General features: G+C 39.0%; 1 long non-coding RNA gene across 1 annotated transcript; it reads left to right on the top strand.

Annotated features, from left to right (window-relative positions):
• The first annotated feature begins 4,852 nt into the window (after positions 1–4,852).
• Positions 4,853–7,760, top strand: LOC148297795 (uncharacterized). Its single transcript, XR_015833095.1, has 2 exons — positions 4,853–5,348; positions 5,494–7,760. It is a non-coding gene; the product is annotated as an uncharacterized LOC148297795 (long non-coding RNA).
• Positions 7,761–13,931: the final 6,171 nt, after the last annotated feature.

Raw genomic sequence — 13,931 nt, 5'->3', positions numbered from 1 at the left:
AAAGTTCTCAAACACTTCCTTTCTTCCTCAAAGTTCTCTTAGTTTCCTTAATGTTTTCTTAGTTGTAATTTATTTTTCTTTGTTATGTAAATTCTTTTCTTAAGTTTTCAAGTTGAATTAGTTTCCAAGTTTCAATTATGGTTTTTGTTCTTATTCATTATGCTTATAAGTTAATATGCTAGTTTGAATGATTGATCACCATTTAGGCTTGCATGTTAGCTATCTTGGTTTGAATTAAGAGTATACACCATGCTTTAATTCGAATTGAACTATGAATAGGAAGAGTATGTATGGACATTCGACAACAGGGATTAGATACATACTTGGTTGTTTAAAATGTTCTTCTATGCTTAATGGGTTCCTAATGCTTAATTTTAGGTTAGACAACAAATGATCAAATTAGGGAATTAGGAACACAAGGTTATGACCACACACCATGGCTTAATCATACTTTAGCTAGAATCAATCCATTAATCTAAATTGAACTTGGGAACTTATTTGCTTGAGTTACTTATTTCTTTCTTCCTTGTTTTATGTTCTTTGTTTTTGTTTCTATTTTGTGTAGGGAAACTAAATTGGATCATTCAATCACCAATCCCTGTGGAATCGACCTCGCACTTACATATGCTATACTACCAACGGTTCGTGCACTTGCGAGTATCACAAGTTGAGGATGCAGCTTAATCCATTTTGGTGGAGCTAAATCTACGCAACAGCTTTGCGGATGCTTGCTTATGGGGCATCTGCAGAGCAGGTGGATGAGATTGCAAGGATGAGAAAATCTACTATCCTAGAGTGCTTGGTGAGATTCTGTGATGCAGTGGAAAATTTGTACACGAGGGAGTACCTTCGCAAACCCACGTCGAGGGACCTGCAAAGGCTTCTACAAAAAGGCGAGGATCGAGGTTTCCCAGGAATGATTGGAAGCATCGATTGCATGCACTAGCAGTGGAAGAATTGTCCTATTGCTTGGCAAGGAGAGTACGGGAATCGGAAGGGCCAAAAAAGTATAATTTTGGAGGCCGTAGCTTCATTTGACTGTTGGGTTTGGCATGCCTTCTTCGGGGTTGCTGGATCTCAGAATGACCTCAATGTCCTTGGTCAATCCCCGGTGTTTGACGAGGTATTGCGAAGGTCATTCCCCCCAGGTCACGTACCAAATCAACAATACCGTATACTCTGGTGTGTACTACCTTGCCGACGGAATTTATCCTAGGTGGACGACATTCGTGAAAACAATTCCGAATCCCCAATCTGAGAAGGAAAGAAGCTTACAGGAAAGACGTGGAGAGGTGTTTCGGTATCTTGCAAGCTCGTTGGGCAATTATTAGGGGTGCTGCTCGGATGCTAGATGAGGAGGTGTTGCGGAGTATTATGATGACTTGCATCATCCTCCACAACATGATTGTGGAGGATGAGTATGACTACGATGCTCCAGAGGTGTTGAACCCGATCCCATGAACACGGCGTTGACAAGAATATATGAAAGGCCGATGGGACCAAATGGACTACCAATGGAGCCCGAATCGTTACTTCAGGATGGTCGATTCAACAACCCCATGATTGATCGTTATCAAGAAATGCAATCTTCATATGTTCACGAGAGACGTCAAGTTGACTTGATCGAGCACTTGTGGGAGATGAAAGCCAATCACAATGGATGAAGTCAAGATTAGTGCTTTGTTTGGAATTATGCTTTATTTTGTGTGTGGTGTTTTTTGGAATTATGCTTGTTTTTATTATTATGCTTTTATGTATGGTTTGTTTTGTGTGTTGTTTGCAATAAATTAAGGTTTGTTTTTAGTTAATCTTTGTTTAGATGCTCAAATGTTTTTAATAAATAGTCATATTATTTAATGCTTTTTTTATTAAATAAAAAGGAAACAATACAACAAATTAAAGGATAATACAACAATACAACAATACAACATATGGCAAAGGTTTTTCAATACAACCTAATGGTTTTCATCATTTAACCAATCCATATTGCTAGGTCCGTCGTCTTGGAAAAGTTTTCTTCTCATCACATCCTTTCGTCTTAGCTTCCAATAGGCCTTTGTTTCAGGAGACATATGGCTCGTATCCATGGCCATGATTTTCATCTCTCTATCCTCCATGTCTTTTTCTTGTGCTTGCTGATTTTGAATTGCAAATGCTTCCTCTCGTGCCATGTCCAATTCATCTCCTTTCAAGTCTCTCTCAATTTTTAGTGAGGTGTTCTTAGCTATTTGCTCCAATAATTGTACACATTCATTGTTCGAAGTGCCACCTCTCTTGGCCTTTGCCGCCTTTCTCCCAATAGGTCTCGGCGGACGTGGGAGTGGTGACTCCGTTTCCATTGGGGAGTCCAATGGCGAATCGTGGAGCGGCGTCTCATTCAACACAATCGGCGGACCGGTGGGAATAATTTTGAATCTCGAACAATCCTTCACAACTTCCCAACATTGGAAATGCACGAAACTTTTTTTGCCTTGCCCCATGGCACCGAACCACATTTGTGCTTGTATGATCTATTAAAAATAAATAATTGGAAGTGCAAGAAAAAAAAATTATTATGCAAGAAAATATAAACTATTTTGAAATGCAAGAATAAAATTGATTATGCAAGAAAATATAGACAAATTGGAAATGCAAAAAGAAAAAAAAAAGATTATGCAAGAAAAAGAAAAAGAATATGCAATAAAAAAAAGTTACATTAAATTGATTAAAATGGCAATTATAAATATTTTACCTCGTCGGATAGATTTTGACCGCTTCGAATGTTCTCCCTTGCTTTTGTCAAGGCATTTCTCCATTTCCCTAACTCTTTATTCAGAATTTTTCATCTACTAGACAAGGCCATTTCGGTCCGAATGGAACCCGATCTTTGACAAAATTCTCCATGAATTTTGCTCCACATATGATGGAACTTCATCTCATTGCCCGTGATAGGGTCATGACTAACGTTCACCCAAGACTGACACAACGCAATATCTTCCTGAATTGCCCACGAGCCTCCGGCTTCGCCAGAAGATGCTATTTGTTTGTTTGTTTTTTTTATACAAATGGAAAGTAGTAGAAAAATGTGAGTGGAGAGTAAAAAATATTGGAAGGAGAAGAGTTTGTATGGAGAATTGGTGTGGAAAGTGAAAAATGTGAGTGGAGAGTAAAAAATGTTGGAAGGAGAAGAGTTTGTATGGAGAATTGGTGAGGAAAGTGAATAATGTGAGTGGAGAGTAAAAAATATTGGATGGAGAAGAAATTGTATGAAGATTTGGTGTGGAAAGTAAATAAAATGGTTAGGTATTTATAGGGAAAAAATACAAATTTTTTTGGTATTTTAAAAAAAAAAAATCAGAATTTTTTCGATTTTTTTGGCAATTTTTTAAGACAAAAAAACGAGGACCGTCAGATTTCTGGAAAAAAACCGATCGGAGAGTCCCGGTTGCGACACGTGTCACATGCCCGTTGGAGTCTTTCAGGGGCGACATTAGTGCACGGAAGTCAAATTTTTTTACCGTTGGCGCGTGAATTACACGCGCCAACGGTAAAAAAAATTTGAATTACCGCGCGATGACATTAGCGTTGACGTCACCGCCCTCGGGCTGAAGCCTTGGCGAAACCTGCCCTTGGGCTTGCCCGGGCTTGTTGTCGCGCGCTGGAGCTCCCTTGGGCTTGGTCGGGGGGCCCTTTGCCCGGGTTACTGGCAGCGCTGGAGTTGCTCTTAGTCAATTATTGGCTTATTATTATTACAGAAGAGAATGGTCAATTGAAATCAACTCCTACGAGGCTGCTAACGTCATTGATTATGCAACTCTCAACTCCCATATTATTTGGGCTTATTTATGGATATGCCCCATGCGCTTTCAGAGTAGTCTCAAATTACCACATGTTCTTTGAAATGTCTCAATATACCACCTACACTTTCATTAAGTGTCTCACGTAAGTGATTCCGTCAGATTTGATAGAAGTTTCGTTAGCTGATGTGGCCCCCACTTCTTCTCAATCTCTTAACAAGGGAGAGGACGGGTTAGTCAGGTTGAGAAAAGGGGGAATTTGGGAGAAGAATGTTAGGGTTTAGGAATCTCTGAGGTGGAGGTTCAAATTTGGGAGAATTTGGAGGTTCAGATTTGGGAGAAAACGAGGGATTTGAGAGAAAATGGGGAATTTGGGAGAAAAGGGGAAAATGGGTGGCACGATTTGGGACAAAAGGGGGAAGAGGGATTTCAGATTTGGAGGTTCAGTTGCTTCTTCTCTGTGTGATAAAAGAGATTCCTAAACCCTAACCTTCTTCTCCCAAATTCCCCATTTTCTCAACTTGACTAACCCTTCCTCTCCCTTGTTAAGAGATTGAAAAGAAGTGGGGGCCACATTAGCTAACGAAATTTCTCTCAAATCTAATGGAATCGCTTATGTGAGACACTTAGGTGGTATATTGAGACATTTCAAAGAACATGTGGTAATCTGAGACTACTTTGAAAGCATAGGGGGCATATCCATAAATAATCCTATTGTTTATTAATTTTCATGTTGTAAAGAATGTGGTGGAGCACACATAAGAAGATAAGGACAATAATGGTGAAGCTTGTTTGCTAACATGAAAAGACTTTTGAGGTTCTAAAGCATGCTAGATCTTAAGTGGTTTGGACAAATAGATGGCTTCCTCCTCCTCATGGGGGACCATCAATCCTATTCGATCTGTCCCTCATGATGCTCCCTAGTTTGTTGCTGAAATTATGGATAAGGATATGCATCAATGGAATATTCAGAGAATTATGCATCTCCTTAATCAAGACTCTATTAGCACAATCTTGTGCTTACCCATTGGCAATGTTCGCCATCCTGATCTTGCTGTGTGGTCGTGGTGTGCTAATGGGCTTTATTCATCTAAATTTCGGCCGTGGTGTGACGTCTTCAGCTTTTTGTTTGTTGCTTAGGTTTCCCCTGTTTTCCGCTTTGGGTTTTATGAAGTTTCTCTCTTGCCCAAAAATAAAATAATAAGCCACGGCCACAACAGAATTCTGCCTATGAATAAGGCTTCCCCCTTCCTTTGCTTTAGGCACCAAACATTAGAGAAGAAAATGAGAGCCCAGGCAGAGAGCAGGAATAAAGAAAGAAGAGTGAGAGGAGAGAAAAGAGAGTAGAGAGAAATTTTCCAAGAGAAAAAAAATTAGTGAGCTACAGAGATTGTAAATAATAAAGTTTTAGCTTTATTATTTAACGTAGTGGAAAAGTTACTGCTGCTCTCCGAGGACGTAGGCATGGCTAAACCTCGTTAAATATTGTGTCTCATTTACTTTAAATGTAGCTCAATATTCCCGCATATACCGTTCATTTTACAACACGTGATCAGCACGAGAAGCTTTCAGGTATAATTTTCTCTGTTGTACTATTATTTATATAACTAACTATTGTGTTGATGGAAGGAAGAAAAACAGTGGCAATCATGATACTTGTACATTACACTCTGTTTATGAAATTATCGCTTAGAGAAATTCTAACGCTTTAGTTTAGCCTGGGTAGGAGGGGGCTCAAGCCCCAGGTTGTGGACCACTGCCGCCGCCACAACCTGCCACCGGCCACAAGGCCGGAACCAAACAAACTGCCTACTCCTTCTCTCTTCATCCCGCCCTTCCCTCGCCGCTGGAACCGCAGGCATTTGCCAGAAACTGCAAAAACATGGCCAGTTTTAACCCACTTTTTTCCTCGCTCGTTCGGACGTTTTCGGCCACCAAATTATGCGATCTAGGTATGCTTTTTCATCCTTTCAATGTGTTCTAGCTGTTGGTTGGGTTATTTAGGATCAATTTTTGCGTTTTGGATGTCAATTTAGCGACTAAAGTTTTGGCAGGTTTCGGCCACCTCATACCACTTTTTGGGGTTGGTCCAAGAACAACAGTTGCTCCACTCAATGTCCTGATCATGTAGGTATAAGTTTTGACCGGCGGTTTGGAAATTTTCTGATCGCCGGAATCGCTTTGGACCCCCACGCGCTGCCGGCATGTGCGGCGGTGCGTGGGCCACTTTTTGGCTGGTCTTGGGGTCCTAAAATAATCCTCATGTCGTCTCGAGCAAGATGGTATGCTTGGACTTGAATTTGGTTATCGTTTGATCGTCGATCGGATGTTGCATATTAGGCGTTATCCGGGTTCGATATGTTCGGACCATTGGATCGATTCCAATTTAAAATATGTTGATCTAGGCATCCCTAGGATAGTGTAGAATTTGCGGATCGTGAATCAGAGCCCCGGATGTTCCGATTCAATAACTTAAAGTTTGCGTTAAACGATAACCATTCGATTGTGAGCAATCCGACAGTTCGATTCGGACTTAATTTGTAGGACATGCTTATTAAACCTTCTGGAACCCATAAGAACTTCCGGATCAGAAATCGTAGGTCGTGGGCCCAGTGGGCCCGGTTGACCCATTATGGAAAGTTTGACTGCCTGGTTGACCGAGGGTCTTCCGAGGCTATTCCAACATTCAAAGCACGTAATTGAACCTTAGGAGGTATCATTCCTCGTGCATATACTTGAAAACCCGGGAAACTAGGATTTTTAATTTAAAGTTCTCGTTCGAAGCATTTTATATTAATTTCATACTCGTATTCTGAAATAGGTACTTCGACCACGCGTACGCAGCAGGCATGACCCTCTCAGGGTCAAGCAGCTTGAGACTATTTGTGAGTGAACTTTGTTTTGAAAGTGCATTGCTTTTATCAATCAATTATTATGCATACAAAAATGGATTATTCTGACTATGGGATATATATATTTGGATATTTGAGATTCATGGTCATTTTGAATATGGAGTTTATGTTCTGAGAAATTGAAATTCATACTATGATAAAGTAATTGGGCAAAAGATTTATTGGAGTTAGGATACTTTGTGATGGTTATGTGAATATGTGATTGCACTATGCTAAGTTCCTTCCCTTGGTTATTGTACCCACATGTGGCGTTGGAATATCCGGTGTGTGGGCACACATATGGATGTGTTAATATCTTATCACACGTGACGTTGGATCATCCGGTGTGTGATAAAGTAGTCTGCGCGCGTAGGACTTAGTGTTTGGATTTGGCCACACGTGGCGTTGGAACTTTCAGCGTGTGTGCTGTAGAGTGTAGTCCTCTGGTTGGATAGCTCATCCCTAGATGCAAGGTAGAAAGTTGAAACCCTGCGGACTAGTCAAACAATCCACCGTTGGATTGTTTCCTTGGTACTCAAGTCGGTGTGACACTATCCTATATATATAGAAATATATGTGGATTACTTCTAAGTTATTCTCACGTATTCCGTTTCATAATCATATGATTCGGGGACAGATTGGGTTAAAGTCAAAAGTATGACTTGGATGTTATGATATTATATGGGGAAGGGTGAATACTATGTTTTCATAATGTTCTCGGAGGAATAGTATAAATAGCCTGTTTTGAGCATTATTTTCTAAATGGCGGGGTTAGTATGTTGTTTTCAAGTACAACCAAACTTTGTTTTTGTCCACTTGCACTTTTCTTTTTTGCAGCCTCCAGACAATAGTTGACGGGAGCCGAACAGCAGAGCCAAGCCCTGTACTTCCGAATCATGAGCTTCAGTAGGATAAGCTTTGCTCGTTTCTATCCTGTTAAACTTTATTATCGTGTGTAAATCGAAACTCTTAGATTGCTCTGTTATCGCTTGTACTAGGGTTTGATTTTGAGGCCGAAGGCCATCTATGTAAACTGTATGAAATTATCTTATGCATGCTGTTAGTTGATGTATATAAATTTTGTTTTTAACAAGTTGAGAAATTTGGGAAATGTCCGATTTTCAGGAGAGACTTTGCTGAATTTTCGGCAGAAAGTCTCGTGCCTCTAATAAGTTGGCCCGGCATCGGTTTGATGTCAGAAATATTACGGGATTCATCCCGAGTTCCTCTGAATTCAGGGCGGGTCTTGTCATTTGGGTATATAGTAGTTAATGCTCTTCATACTATATTGCAATATTATCATGGTTTTTCCTCAATTTATATTTCATACCCATTTGAAAATGGAAATTAAATTATGAGGTTGTGTTTAATGTGGTTATTTGAACTATAAGGCACAAGGTTCCAAACCGTCATTTTGATAAGATGTGCAAACCATAGGTGCAAGTTTAAGAATTTGCCCAATTATTATAACATGAAAATAGCATACAACAAATAGATTCTTTTCACCTGCAAGGAATGAGCAGGCGCTGTAAAATCTATAAAATTCCATTATGATCTAGAAGTCTCTAGAGAAAGAGAACGACGCTTCTTGAGCTTAGCCATAAGCCTCTCTTGGTCTTTCATAATCTTTCCATTTGAAATCTGCAGCATGTCAAGCCTTGTCTGCGTATCAATGGAGTATTAACTCACCAGTTTCAACAAAGCCTTATTTTCATTTTTAAAGTTTTCAACCTCTTGCTGAGAATCATGAATCATTATTCGAAGAGACGAATTTTCAGTATTCATCTCCTGAATCTCATTTGCTCTGGCAAGCAAACGATTAGCCATGTCAGAAACAGAAGCATCACTCTGAATGCTAAAATCCAATGAGTTATTAATAGCCTCTTCGTCAAACCTTCATGTTAATAGTATTTCATCCATAGGAGTAAGGAAATTCATATCTACTATGGTAGCAGTCGTATCATTCATCATCATAGAGTCATTAACTGTGAGATGACGATTTTGGGATACAAAGGATGGACGCCAGACTTTAGCGTCACGAGTTGTTTTGGGAGCAACATTTAAATTGAAACATTTAGGCCGAGAAAAAGAGGAAGCCATTTTAAAAGGTTTCTAGGAAAGTTTTCGAAAATTAGAAAATTGAAGGAATTTGAGTTGAAATACAATTACTCCAATCAGGCCTTACAAAGACAATATCTATAGGTGAAAATATGGCAACATTTCCATGATCCCAATATATTCCCGGATCCCAATATTTCCTTTTTCTTTTCCAGATTTCAAAACATCACACGGCCTTCATTAATGTCTATTGGCACTTTAGGGGTTTCAAGGACTATTTTGTCAAACTGATCCTACTTTTACGGATTTCATGGAGTCGCTTTTTCAAAAGTGTCTTGAGAACCTCATAAATTTCTGTAGTTAATTTGAGATTCACCAGATCAAACTATTCCTCTAACTTGTGTATAAATATGTTACTAACAAAACTTCTTTGCAGAATACATCCAATTTTCTCCATATCTAGTGATGCAATATCCATTTGTTTTCCTATAAGTAAGCACTCGATGTGCTTGAGAAGCAAGACTATCTCTTATTATCCATTTAGCAAGCGAGACTATCCTTTATCACGTTTCTATGACATCAGAGAACTGTAAGGCAAACAAGAACAACCACATTGCTCTAATCTCCTGAAGTTCTCCTAGGTTAGGGGGAATGAGAGTTCGTTGTTTGTTACCTCACCAGTTTCCTTCCCTGATTGCTTACCTTCCTTGCAATCAATATCACAACTCTTTGTATTTTTTTTTTTTTTTTATAACTCTCCATTCCTAGGGAATTTTTGTTTCTTTAGAACATTCATCTGAAGAACAAATCCATATTTTGAACCTAACAATGAGGGATTTTTTTAAAATATAAAAGATAAAAAAAATTTATAGAGACAAAAGAATTGTGATTTTTTGCTCTTGCAGAATATAACTACATCATCAAGCGTTTCATTATATTTGCTAAGTCGATACGAGCTTGAATGATATTTGAGCAAAGTTTCTCTCACCTAAGGATTGGTAACCAAATGAGGAGATAAGGCAGTTCCAAAAGAACGTTATGCAAGGGACCATTATAGAAGAATGACTTGCATTATGGATCGTTCCAAGAAAACGACCTTGACCATTTAAGAAGAATGGCTTGTATCATCATGATATGTATTCAAGAATTATTAATGTAAAATTTACAGATTGCAAGTTAAATACACTGATAATACACTAGACAGATTAAAGTACCAGAAGAACAAAACATGGGCATATCAGTGATCAAGGAGATGTACGCTTGTTGCGTAGCAAACGATATGGATTGAGGTCCTGGAAAGACAATCTATTAACATGTCAATGTTAATATGGTGCAAGCTTGATGCGTGGCAAATTATATGGTTTAAAGTCCCAGAAGGACAATTAATTGACATTTGTGTATTAATCTGTGGCATGCCTGCAACATGACAGATATATGGGTTCTAAATGTTCCAACTCCCTAATGGAGATTATCCAGGCCCTATTATAAAATAGCACTCTATTGGAGGTTATGATCCACATTCTCACATAATTCATCTTCTAAGAGATGTATGTCTGGAAAGAGACAATAAAAGCTCCTGAAGTGGCTTGGGTAACCAAAAGGCAAAGAAATGCTTATAATTGATGCATACACATGCACATGAGAATTGGGGGTGAGGGAGGGAATCACGGATTAATGAATGTTAATTTTTGGTTTTAGAGTAGCTACTCAAATCATCAATGGGTTGTGTTGATTGTAACCACGTTCTATTATTAAATGTCAACAAAATCATTGGCCAAAATGGAAAAAGGCAATTCCATTACAGATGAGAATGAATGTGAACGAACAACCCTATAGTGCGAACCCCAAAAGGATTTTAACCCTGAAGGTTATACATAGGTGTTCAGAATAAAGAAGAATATACTCACTTTATATGACACAATGTTTCTAGTGGAAACAAGGAATGTTGAGGTTCTCTATGTTTACAGATGCAACTGTGCCTTCTTATTACATATTTACGGAGACCAGCATGTTGTCTTTAAGGGTTATTAAATGTACATGGCATATCGCCAGAAGTGATTCCCTAAAGATGTATAAATAGCTAGGTTAAAATTATTTAATGTGTCATAAAGTGTCATGAAGTAAGTCCATGAAGGACATGTGCCTGAAGCACAAATTTTGTACTCAATACTAATATGTATAAATTGCCTCAGTGAGTACATTAATTATGATATAGTTGCAACACATTACAGCTCCTAAAGAGTTGATAATTGATCAAAGCTCCCGAAGAGTTAATACTTGGTTAAAACTCCTGAAGAGTTCAAGAAATATGTGTCTCACCCTGAAGATCTAGCATTATGCCAATAAGATTCTTTATTATACTAAGAAAGTATTGAAGCATTTTTATGTGGATGATCCATTGGGCACTTAAATGATTTTCCGGAAGTGTACTAGACCGGACATTATATTTTCCAAATAAAGCTCAGCTCCATCACCACCACTTTGGGATGATGTGAGTCATATTTGATGATATCTCCGCATAACACTATATATAGGTATATTCTTTTCAAGTGAACTTACAAATAGCCCAAGTTTTGTTGGATACGTGGACTCTGAAAATTTCAATGATTTACATAGAGATCACCTATTGGAAATATATTTACTCACTAAACTAAGGAACTTTTTATGGCTACATCATCCACTCACTCAGAAAGATTTTCCCTCCAAAAAGGATACTTATGAAGATATCAGGGGGAGGCAACAATATGTTACTTGTGGTCTCCAAAGGGGAGTGTTGTAAATAATGTAGTGGAGCTAAGGAAAATAATGGAGAAGCTTATTTGCCAACACCCACGTGAAGCTAGAGACTTTTGAGTGAGCAGCCACAGAATTCTGCCTATAAATAGGGTTTCCACCTTCCTTTGCTTTACACACCAAAGAAGAGTGAGAGGAACGAAAAGAGAGCAGAGAGAAATTCTCCAAAAGAGAAAAATTAGTGAGCCAAAAGGAGTGTAAGGACCTTTTTCTTCCAGCAACTACCAAATGGCCTGGGCTGCCATAAGGAGCAAACTGAAAAAATATCCCCTGTATCTGAGTTCAAAGATCAGGCCCCAAAATGTTTCGAAAGGATAGTAAAGCCTTAGGAAATGCCTTGGTTACCTTCACCAACAAAAATAATGGCTGCTTACAGATAGTTTCTTAGTGCTTACAGGTAGAATCTTAGCTTGGCATGAGAGGCTTGTGGCATGGGAGCAAAGTTGCCATGAGCTTAGCATTAAAGAGAAAATTAAGTGTTCTTGGGGAAAGATGGGTATTAAGACAGGAGAGAAAGGATTTTGAAGAGAGGTTTGGTGGAGAATGAAGGAAAGAAAGAAAAGGGTGGCTTGAGTGCTTTTTCCAGCAGCTTGACAGTGGTTCTGTCAAGTGTTAGAACAGCATGGCAAGAAGGAAAATTGAGGAAGGAGATGAACTAAACACGAAAATTGTTGGTTTTGAAAGTAAGAGAGGAAGCTTGCTCTCTGGTTGTGGATGATCCTTGTTAGGTAGAAGAGGCCCTATTTATAGCCGTTGGAAGCCATCTTTTTCCAAGAAACTCTAATGCCTTCCATCCCATTTTGCCAAGTCTTTCCCTTTCGTTCTCCCCTCATCCCTTCAATCATCTTATTTCGGTGAAATCTACTCTGCTCATTTGCTCAAAATCAGGGATTTTGGGAGCTCAAGGTCCCTTTCCCATAGCTGCCCCAGTGAAGAATTCCTATTTTCAGATATCCCTCTTCCTCTCTTCCCTTCCCTCCTCTATGGTCAGATCTGAAAAGGGAAAGAAATGGGTATACATGCTGGTTTGAAGGGTGGCTCGCGCCAATATCTTTTGGTCCCTTGGATGTATCTCTTGAAAACTTGTTCCTTCCCTCCCAGCAGCCTACGTGGTCTTCCAAGCTCTTCCGTGGCTTTGTCTTTCAGCCAAATGCTGAAGCCTTTGCTGCTTCTTACTTCTAATTGTATGGGCTTTCTAAGATGGCAAGTCAACCTACCAAACAAATGGGCTAATTTCCTCAAGTTTTGGGCTATATTGGTTAATTTTAGTGGGCCATTTTGGTTGGGCTTTTTGGGTTGGGATATTTTCTTTCTTGTGCTTACCCATATTTTGGGCCTAAGAAATGGGCCTGAGTTCCGAGGCTCCCAAGTGACCTGGAACCTCCATTTCTTGGTCCATCAATAGGCCTCATGACAACTTATTACCATCCATACCACAACCCACTTAAGCAAGCTCTGGGCATTTGAGTGGCTTGGGTCCACTTAGGCTTGTAGCGTGGTTGGGTGTGACATAACAATTTCTCATTTGGCATTGCATGTTGCTTGGCATATTTTTTAATTATGATGCTTGACAGAATAATTAGCATGGATTTATAGAACTAACGCATTTTATAATCTTAATCTCGATTCCTAGCACGACGGATTATTTATTTGGCATGGCACACGAAGTGTGATTTGTGCATGGCGGATCTTTGTGTGCCCCTAATTGGATCTTTTCTGAATAATGTGTCATTTTGGGCTAGGAATTTATTTGGGCATAACCGTGGATTTTTTGGGTCTCAACAAGGAGAAAAATCAGTGAGCCACAAAGATTGTAAACACTAAAGTTGTAGCCCTATTATTTTATATAGTGGAAAAGTTACTGCTACTGCTCTCCGATGACGTAGGCAAGGCTGAACCTCGTTAAATATTATGTCTCATTTACTTTACATGCAGCTCAATATTCCCGCATACACCGTTCATTTTACAACATTTCATATATTATTATTATTATTTTGTTGGACTTTTTTATATATTATTTAACGTGAATGAAATGAAACCTTTATTTTATTGAGGCGTTACAGTATTCATTGATTCATGGTTTTGAATACATCAACCAGATCATTGATTCATGGCCATTATCAATTGTGCAACTCAAAAGCTTCCTTCACCAATCTTCTTTTTCCTTCTTGCTTTTAGAATTCTTTAAAAAAAAACTCTGCATACTTATACCTCCGGTACAATGGAGGGTGCTCCTCGTCAATCAAATCCTCAATTGGACCAATCACTGTGTTCTTGTTGGGTCCATAGAACATTGACAATCTTGCCTCAACTTTGTTGGTCACTGCCCTGTGAATGTGGTGCACGCTCTTATACCTTCCATTACTCAAAACCTACATTAAGATGTCTTTTCCCACTTTGATTCTTCACAAAA

This window comes from Prunus avium, chromosome 1 (genome assembly GCF_965620075.1).
Source record: "Prunus avium chromosome 1, drPruAviu1.hap1.1, whole genome shotgun sequence".
In the NCBI taxonomy this organism is placed as follows: domain Eukaryota; kingdom Viridiplantae; phylum Streptophyta; class Magnoliopsida; order Rosales; family Rosaceae; genus Prunus; species Prunus avium.
This window is presented reverse-complemented; position numbering and strand designations above follow the sequence as displayed.